Below are 10,382 nucleotides of genomic sequence, written 5' to 3' on the forward strand. Positions count from 1 at the left end.
CATTTGAGTTAAAAATTTAATGGGAGTAGTAATCGCTCCCAGTGAAGCTTTCAACTTTTATATTTTTAGATCCATAAGAGATAAAGAGCTGTTCCTGGCTTCTGCCCTGTCTGGAGTGGGAGTGCCGTGGGAGTGTGGGTGGTGGATCAGTAATTCAAAGGCAATTACTGTTCTAGGACAAATTATATTGAAATTTTATCATTAACATAATATCTTCTAACAGAGATAGTAATAAGATTGTAAGTGATTATGTCAACTAGCAAAGTCTAGGTTTCAAATTAACATAATAGTTTACAAATAAAATAAGATAAATACATATGCAAAAGAGTCATTTATAAATCAAAAAAAATTTTTAAAAAGAATCGCTACTTGAGTAAAAAAAAGAAGTCAGAGAATACAGAAATAAATATTTTCACATGAATTCAATAACTTATGAAACACATAATACAAAAAAGCCCTAATAATCCAGCCAATAAGATAACAAACTAATTTTATAAAAATGTAATTTTTAAAAAGACTCCCCAATTAGAATCACAGAAAAAATTAATCAAAATAATCAATGAAGATTAATTAATCTAAAGATAAAATTAACACAGGATATAAGATTGTAACTGTAATTTAACCAAAAAACTAATTGGTTGATCAGAAGTACTGTCTTTGCTGGCATCGGCATTGTGAAGACTACTCTGGGAATTATAAAATATTAGACAAACAATCTTTAAAATCTCAGACTTGGAATTCAAATTCATTACGCATGCTTTGAGCATATAGTAAACGGTAAGCACTATACTAGTTGTGGGGTACCCGGATGACTAAGATGTGGTCCTCATCATGGAAGAATTAATGGCATAGTTGAGGTACTAAATTCAGTTCAATACAAAGCTGTCACGGTCATAAAAAAGAGAAAAAATAAGAGATGAGAGGAATTTCCTAGAAAAAGTTGACAGGTCTCAGTGTCTATAAATCAGTAAGTCTAAATTGGTGTTTCTGCACTTTAAATTTCATTGTTCTCATTAATTTCATTTGTAAATTCCAAATGTATCAAATAATATAACAAAAATCAAAGCAATGGCCTTACATGAATCACACACATACCTTTTGAGATTTAGGTATGTCTTCCACAGGATAATGCATTTTGCTTAAAAATCACTGCACTAGATTCAGAGTAGATTTGAACAGATAAAGAAAAGAATTAAGATATAGAGTATGCTTAGGCTAAATTAAACTTTTATACTAAGTGGATCTCCATTCACCTGTACCATGTTGCCTCAAAACCATAGTCTGAAATTTCTTCATGCCAAAACTCAGAGGATGGGTTGCAGGCAAATATTTAGCAAGTAGGGCTCCTTGACATTATGACGTCTTTTTGCTGCAGTAACCCCCATATCTAAAATGATTTCTGCAGCATGCTAGGTATTCAATAACTATCTGTCATTGAGCAGATAAATTAACATCATCCCTGTTCACAAACCTGACACTTTAACTTCAACACACAACTCACATGGACACAACATTTTTTAGGGCACTGTGAAACACATGTCTCATCTAGCTTTGGTAGTGTATTAATTTCCTATTGCTGCTGTGACAAATTACTACAAACCTAGTAGCTTAAAGCGGTGCACATTTATTCTCTTATAACTCTGGAGGCCCAAAGTCCAAAATGAGTGTTATGGGGCTAAAATCAATGTGCCCAAAAGGCTGGTTACTTCTGGAGCCTTGGAGAAATATCTGCTCATTGCCTTTTCTAGATTCTAGAAGCTGCTGACAAACTGGCTCATGGCCACATCACTCCTGCTTCTGGTTGTGTTACTAAATTGCCTTCTCTTCTGACCCTGACTTCCCCTGCACCCTTTTTATCAGGACCCTTATGATTATACTGAGCTTACCTGGACAATCAAGGATAACCTCCCAATCTCAAGGCTCTTATATTAATCACATCTGCAAAGTACCTTTGTCGTATAAGTTAACATAATTCACAAGTTCAGGGTATTAGGATATGGACATCTTGATTGGCCATTATTCTATCTACCACATTGTCCTTTGTAGTCTATCTTGAGTTTAATTTTAACCAGGTTTTCCTCTGTCTGAGAGAGGATCTTGCTCTCTCAGAGGAGGAAAGATGCAGAAAGGGTATGCTGCCATTTGGTCCAGGTCACTTTAGTCTCCTAAAGATGGTACCACCATGCCCTAAAATCTCTGACAAAGGCTATCAGCAAGAAAATTTCCAATTTTAATTTTTCAGTTTTCTCTGTTTCTTAATTTTTCTGAAAATACCATTTAATACCTAAATTGAATATAAAGTAGTCATGACTTCTTACAGAACAAAAGCAAAAAGAACTCTTAGGTTAATTAGCTGGACATTTCATCAAATCTTTTGTTTAAGTCTTTTTGTTTAAAATGTAAATAATAAGCTCTCCTGCTTATGAATGGTTGTTCAGTGTCTATAGCTACTTAAAAATTATCTTAAAAACATTACATTTGAAGGCTCATGAAGTTTACTGTAACAATAGGCAAAGGTTTACTTTACAAAGTGCCCTGTACCATTGAGAAAGAGAACAGTAACATTGGTTTTCTGAGTTATTAATGGCTGACTTCAATTTTAAAAGTCATAATTAATATGTTTCAAATAAAAGAAAACCTTCAAAAGAACTCATTTAAACTTGTTAATAAAAAGAAGAAAACTCAAGTTCTGTCCTTCTTGGTATTATCAGAATTTAGATTAACCTCTCCAGAGGAAGTGGTGGAAACAGGTAGGATAAATGTTCCCAAAGAAAGAATGACTCATCTGGAAGTTTATAATTAAAATCTGGGCCAGGCATATCAAACACTCAGAAAAGTAAGCTCAAGAGCAGACATTTTCTTCATAACAATAGACTGTATAACCTAGCCATGTAAAAATACCTTTTCTTTTAAAAGGAATGAATATAATGATCTTTCATTCACCATATCTTTAAGAATGTCTCCATTTGGTTTATTCTTAGATAGAAAAAGGAGCCAGATCCACTGCAAAAAAAAAAGGCAGCAGATTCACTGAGACCATCAGTTGGTCAACATTTAATAAATGTCTTCATCACTCATTAATTCAACAAATAACTACTGAGCACTTAATACTTGCTAAGCGGTGCTAATGAATTATAAACAGAAAAAAGGAAAGATTCATCCTCATGAGGCTTACACTGAGCGGGGATTCTGATAATCCTATGTAAATAGCCATTAGTACCTAAATAACAAGCTAATACTTATCTAACTGTCTCAGGAGAAATTGTTACATGTACAGTGTTGCATGTGCATTGAAAACATTAAAGCAGACTAAACGGGTAGGTTGTAATGGATGGTGTGAGGGTATCTTCGATAGAGTGGTCTGGAAAGACCTTTCTGAGGAAGTGGCATTTGTCCAGGGACCTGAACATGGACCTGAAGGAAGTGAAGCCACCAGCCACGTGAAGAGCAGGAGAAAGGACCTTCCAAGCAGAGAGGACAATAGAGTAAAGCAAGATTCTGATATGGGAAGGAGTTTGAATGGTCGAGAAAGAGTAAATCCAATGTGGCTGGCCAAAGTGAGCAAGAGGGAAGTGGTAGGAGGAAATAAGGTCTGCATAGCCTGTGGCCATGAAGTGTAAGTTTATTCTGAGGACAATGGGAAACCTTTGAAGTGTTTCTAGCAGATATATTACATGATGGATTTCTGTTGTCGAAAGTTCACTGTAGGTGTTAATGTGGTAGGATGATGTGGGACTCAAGAGTAGAAGCAAAGAGACAAGATAGGTACTGTTTTTGATGCAAAATGGTAGTTACTTGGACCAGGAGGTGGTTTTAGAGTGTGAGGAGACATTGAAATTCTGAGAACAGCTCCTCCATGATTCTGATGGAATTCTTTGGGGAAAAACTTTAAAAAGGAAAGCTAAGGGGACCCACTGTAGCCCCCTTTGCAGGTCTCAAGGCTACAACTGATATTCATTGTCTCCTACCCCTTCTGTCTCTTCCAGGTACCTCTCACTCTCAGCTATTACTTCAGCTGACCTGGCTGGCTGACCTGTTGGTGTGACTTCAACCTGCATCCCTGAGTGTCTGAGGCCTGAGTCCTCATGCTTTCCTCAGGCTAGATGGTAGCACATATCCATTTATCATCAACATTGAGTACGGAATGTCCAAATTGACCACGTGAATCCCAGACACTTTTCTTATTGGCCTATGGTGTACCAACAGTTGTCCTTCTCCCTCATTATCACAGGCAATGATCTCTGCCATGGTGTTAACTCCTCTTCTTGCCTGCTGGTCCTTTAGCTGGAGTATCCTCAAATGCATGGGATGCATCTATGTCCCCTGCTGGAGCCTGTTGAGAACTAAGACCTCTAAACACAGAGAATCCAAGAGGTTGAGGGAAGAGGAACATAAATTAGTCGAGAGGATAACAGAGAGTGATGGTTCCCAAACTCCTGAATTCTATCCCTCGGAAACACACCATCATAGAACAACTATAGATTTTAGAGTGTGTACTACTTCCTGAATGAAGTGCTTTCAACAAGTTATTTTATCACTGTCTCAGCCCAACAGCTTCTCAACGGTGCGGTATATTGATAAATTCACTAGATCTCATGTGCCCAGTGTCTTACTCCTTTGCTATCCAGTGGGTCCCCCAATGTGGCTGTAGGAGTGAATGAAGGAAGAAGAGCTGGGACATCAGTGGTAGAAGACATGGGATTCCCAGGGTCTGGGCCTCCTGCTGGTGCAGCTTACCTGTGCCCTCTCAGCCCTGCAGGTGCCTGATCCCAGATGTGCCATTCCTGCAACCCCATAATAGCTGAGAGCTGCCCATTAGCAGCATGCCAAACAGCTGGAAAAGTAGTGCTTCGTTCCAAAGGGGAGAACTGGGAAGTATATCACATCATCTAGCACACGCTCCAAAGATTTCATATGCTACCTAGATGTTTCTTTATTATTCCTTATCCTCTTTCAAAGCAGAAAACTGAAACGCAGAAGAAAGTGTCCTCTTTTGTGTCATTATCTAACATGTCTCCTCTCTGCATTTCCACAAATGAAGACAGAACTCTGTAGAATAAAGAATCCCCCACCCACCTGACACCTATTTCATTTACTCTAAATCCTTCCTCCCCTGCCTTGTACATTTCCAGTTATCTTAACCGTGCCTGTTTCCAGACTGTTCACCCTTCCCTGCAAAAACTCAAGTTCATCATCAGTGTCCCTCCTAAGGTTTGAAACTATTTCTCATGAGTCTACACAAAGCAAGGACTCCCTGATCCTGTATTTTGCAGGTGGTATTTCGAAATGAAGTCTAAAACTATGTACTTTTTTACTCCTAATTAAATTTCCTCTTCTTGGATTTGGCATCCTGTTCCAGACTAGAGAGATATTGAAACCTAGTTCTGTGATCCAATATATTACTCAACTGAATGAACTGTAAAGAGCACTCTGCTAGTGTGAGAAACGTTTTCAAGTCTTGGCTTTTACCGCTCATTAGCTCCACTGGATAGGAAGAGCTTTATCACATTAAATCATTGGAATTCTATTAAGGTCATGAAATTAGTCTTTAACATTAACAGACTGCACTATCATACTGATTTTATTTTATTTTATTCTTTAATGATGTATTTATTTATTTTAGAGAAAGAGAAAGTGTAAGGGGGGGAGGGGCAGAGGGAAAGGGAGAGAGAGAAGCAGACTCCCTGCTGAGCATGGAGCTCAATATAGAGCTTGATCCCAGGACCCTGAGATCATGACTTGAACTGAATTCAAGAGTCAGACCCTCAACGGACTGAGCAACCCAGGGGCCACTACCATTATGCTAATTTTAGTTCACGCATACTATGTTGGCAACTATCAGAAATGTTTTCACGTTCGATAATTAACACTTAATTATACAAAGAAAACTAGAAATCCAAGGTCTTTCAGACCACTTACCTGTAAGAACAAAAATCTGGAGCCATGTTAAGTCCTTTAGAGGAGCTTACAGAGCCCACTGGTGGGCCTTGAAATAGATGTTGAGAGATACCCTCTATGTCTGACTTCAGTCTATTTATTAATCCATGTTTTGTATGTGCTTGACTTGTCGTATAGCCCACATTTCATCCGGTGTGGTATCATAAGCTGTCTCTTGCTTCCTTCTCTTCATTTATGATCGATCAGAAACAGTTGCTTTCTCATCAACCAAAAGGTTGGTTCATACGTGGATATGAGAAGGCAACTAAGGTAGCCAAAGAGAAAGAGAAGAACCAACATAGGCACTCCTGTGAATCTCTTGAAGGCTTTGACCTCACTATTTTCTCCTGCTTGTTTGTCCTAGTAGGTGTGGCAAGTGCCTTCAATTATGAATATTTACAATCTTAAATACTGCCGCTAATGAAATACATTAATGAATCACACAAATATTCCAGCTATGCTTTTTTTTTAAGATTTATTTGAGAAAGAGAGAGAATGTGCATGGTGGGGGAGGCGGAGAAGGGGAGAGAGAGAGAGAGAGAGAGAGAGAGAGAGAGAGAGAATGTCAAGCTCACTCCACCCTGAGCACAGAGCCCGATGTGGGGCTTGATCTCACAACCCTGAGATCATGACCTGAGCCAAAACTAAGAGTCCGACGCTTAACCGACCACCCGGGCACCCCAATTCCATCAAAGTTTTAATGATGCTAAAATCAGTATCTAAACAAATGGTACAGTGGCTGATTTCTCCTATAATCATTTTTGTTGTTAATACAGGCTACCATTTCTCCATAAATCATAGTCTACTTCATGTTACTTCCTAAATCAGTCTTTGTCCAACATAAGCTTTATTTGAAAGGTTTTTTCATTGGTTTTGAAGGTACATAGGTGAACCACTGATCCTGAGCCTACACGATCCTAATAAGGATGTTGAATTATTCTATGAATTAAAATAGGCTTCGAAACCTCAGGAAAATTGTCAGTCTCTATAATCTCTCTAAGGAAGACTTTACTGTTCAGAGAACACATCTATATGCACCTAAAACTGTAATATGTGTGTATGTGGATCTATTATGTGTGTGTATTTGTTATGTACGTGTGTATATATTACACAAAACGTAATATATGTATTATTTCAAAAGCCAGACTACTTTGTTTAGACTTCTTTATTTCAGAGGAGGAAATTGATACAAAGGAAAACAAAAGAAGGCAGATTTTTCTTGGCCCCTTCATTGCTGATGATAAAATTCTGTGAGGAAGGAGGGTGTCAAGGGTTCCCACTGCCCTCTTTTGCTTCTTGCTCTTCTCTTGAAATAAATCCTGATGATACCACCATGATCTTTGTAATTAAATTGCTTTACCCGAAACAGATGTTCTCCAGGAGCATTTTCCCTTTTGCAGCCTACTCATAGTTTCTGCGCTCATTTATCTTGTTAACTCATATCTAAGAGAACACATGGAAGTGGCATGGTCAAAAAGAAATTGGATACAAAGAGAAAGAGTTTAATTGTTGCTATTAAACTAAATTATTAAACTGCAAGTCATCTGAAAGAGCTAAGACTGAAAAAGACATAAATCAGCCACCACCTACATATTTTGTTTCATGACTTTTTTTAGTGTTTTAGTATTTTACTCAGTTTGAATAATGAAACAATTAATTGATTTCACTTTTAAAGCAATGTTATTATAAACACGTACCTAAACTGAGTAACATTCTGAAAATATATTTTACGTGTTAAAATGTTTTTTTGAATGTGTAGTTAGATTTAAAAACATGTCTTACCATTTTAGTTCTATCTAGAACATTCCTACGTGACGTCAGTGAACTGAAAAGAGAGCAGTCCATATTCTGATCCAATGAATATATTGGATTTATATAAATCCAATTTATATTGCCTTTAAATTTATATTGCCTTTAAAATATATTTAAAATAAATAAAATAAAATAAAATAAAATAAAATAAAATAAAATAAAATAAATTTTTTTATGTATTAAATACAACTCTGAATTTCACACAGGCAGTGAAATCTCCTTTCCTGTATACCTGAATGGTTTTAGTTTTAGTATATTTTAGTATATTTAGTATATTTTAACTTCCACTAAAATTCTTTCTCAGAAATCTTTCTATTAGGTTCTAAAATATTTTTCTGTTTAGATTTTAAGAAGTCTGATATTGTGACCTAAAATATAAGAATACCTTAATTTAAGTAAAAATTAGCTCAACATGAGAGTTAAACAGAAAAATTCAATAGGCTTCAAATGTTTTTGAGCTTGGGCTCTCTGACATTAGCACGCTTTGCTCTTGATATTGGGAACGAAATAGTTTTCTGACTGTGTAGTTAGACTTATAAACATGTCTTACCATTTTAGTTCCATCTAGAAATTTAAACCTAAGGCAATACATAATAAAAACATAAAAGATGTTAAGAACTTTCATATTAGGTTGTCTTACACTCCTATGTGACTTCAGTGAACTGAAAAGAGAGCAGTCCATATTTGGATCCAAACACCACTGAAAGTTTTATGGTTCACTTGGATTTACAAATGGTGAAAATAGCTTTATTTTTCCTTTGAATCATTTCCCAGTTACTGTTAACTAATATATATATTTTAAAGTTATTGATTTTTATGGAAAAGACTTTCTCCATCTGGAAAATAAAGTATATATTACTGTCATATTCAAGGATGAATATGCATAATTTGAGTTTTGCGAGGCCATAACATGTGGGATTTGCAGAGGGGTCTGCAAGGAGGAGACGAAGGATGAGCAACGCGCAAGGTTGCACACGATCTCTTAAGATGGTCTCTCGTATCCAAACCAGTATTGAACGCCACTCAGTGCATGTGTGGCACAACTATTATGTTGTGCCTTACTTATTGATGAAATTTTATTTTCCTTTTTAAATTTATCTAACATTAACCATAGAGTGATTTTTTTCCTTAAAAGTTTAAGAACTTCCTCACAGTATTTATGTTTTTCTGACGAGATGGAGACTAGCCTAGAGAAAAGTGGAGTTAACTGAGAAACTACATTTTATTAATTGCTGTTAATTATTTTTTTATTAAAATTAAGGTTTGCTCTCAGTACTCTCATTCTATTCTTAGAACCACATGTTGTCCCATAACAATACATGTTTTTTTTTTTTTTTTTTTTTTTTGCTGATACAGAAGAGGCCGCATGGTATAATGTACACAGGGCTGGAACTGGGGACAGGAATCCTCGGAAGCCGTTTTGGTTTTGCCATTAACTAGCTGCCCGACCCTGCAACTGTCACTGATCCCTGTGGGCCCTGGTTCCTTCATTTATAAAATGGAGAGCAAAACTAAATGATTTTAAAATCTTTTCCAATTCCCATTCCACTGTGATTCTCAGAGGCAGATTTCATCTGATAGTCCAATACATAGTGATTTTGAAATAAAGAAAATCAATTGACTAGCGTGTGTCTTCATCCATGACATGGAAGTTTGTTCTGTAATCACCTTCAAAATAGATTTCTCAGATGATGCTCTCTTCATATGGTGAAACACGGGGAGTACAAATAAAACTAGAAGACAATCACATTATCTTGATACTGGAATTCATTTAATACACTCAATTTTTATGTTTTATCTTTTATTTTTTAAATTTTTTTGTTTTATCTTTTAAGATCTTTTTCGTCATTGATACTGAGTATTAATAGAAATACTACTTTGTAGGGAAGAGTCTAAGAAAAATTTTGAAGAGAGGAGAAAAGAACAAAATTTGGAAAAAGTATAAGCACACGGAGGAGACGTTTGACAAAGCACAGACTGAACGAAGAAAACCAGGCCTATAACGGTAAAGTCTGAGACCCCTAATGCTTGCTTCTTCATTCTGCGGGATAAGGACCTCACAGGCTCCCATGCCTTTACTGGAGGCCCAATTTCTTTATTTGTCTTTTGTCTTTCAATAAACTTATTTTGGAAGATTACAACTCATGAGACTGGTCGCACCAAGATCGGACCTACCCCAAGGCGAAGCAGTTTCGTATACATGTGTCTGCTTGTACCTTAACACTGACTTTTATTGAAAGCATCTTGACTGTGACAAAATGGACAAGTTTCCTCCCATGCTTAACCAAAATTATTGGTCAAGTTTAGCTGATAGTCGCTTATAAAGCTTTCACAAGACTGCCATCACCCAGTTCTCTAAAAATAACCTCATGGTTTGTTTTATGGTCTTAGTCACCTAATAAAATTCAATATTCTGTCGCAAATTGAAGTTTTATTCTGTAAGAGGAATACTCTGGGCAATCAAGTATGTTCTCGCCGGTGGTATAAATAGGATTTTAAAACACTGATTTGTTTAGTTCTATTGAAACTTCAGAGAGAGCTCAAGAACACATAATCGGGTGACAGGATTGCTTTGAAGATCTCTCTTCTTTGTTGACTTATTCATCTTGTTCCTAACTGGTCCATTTGCCCCT

Source organism: Nyctereutes procyonoides, unplaced genomic scaffold (assembly GCF_905146905.1).
Source record: "Nyctereutes procyonoides isolate TBG_1078 unplaced genomic scaffold, NYPRO_anot_genome, whole genome shotgun sequence".
Taxonomy (NCBI): domain Eukaryota; kingdom Metazoa; phylum Chordata; class Mammalia; order Carnivora; family Canidae; genus Nyctereutes; species Nyctereutes procyonoides.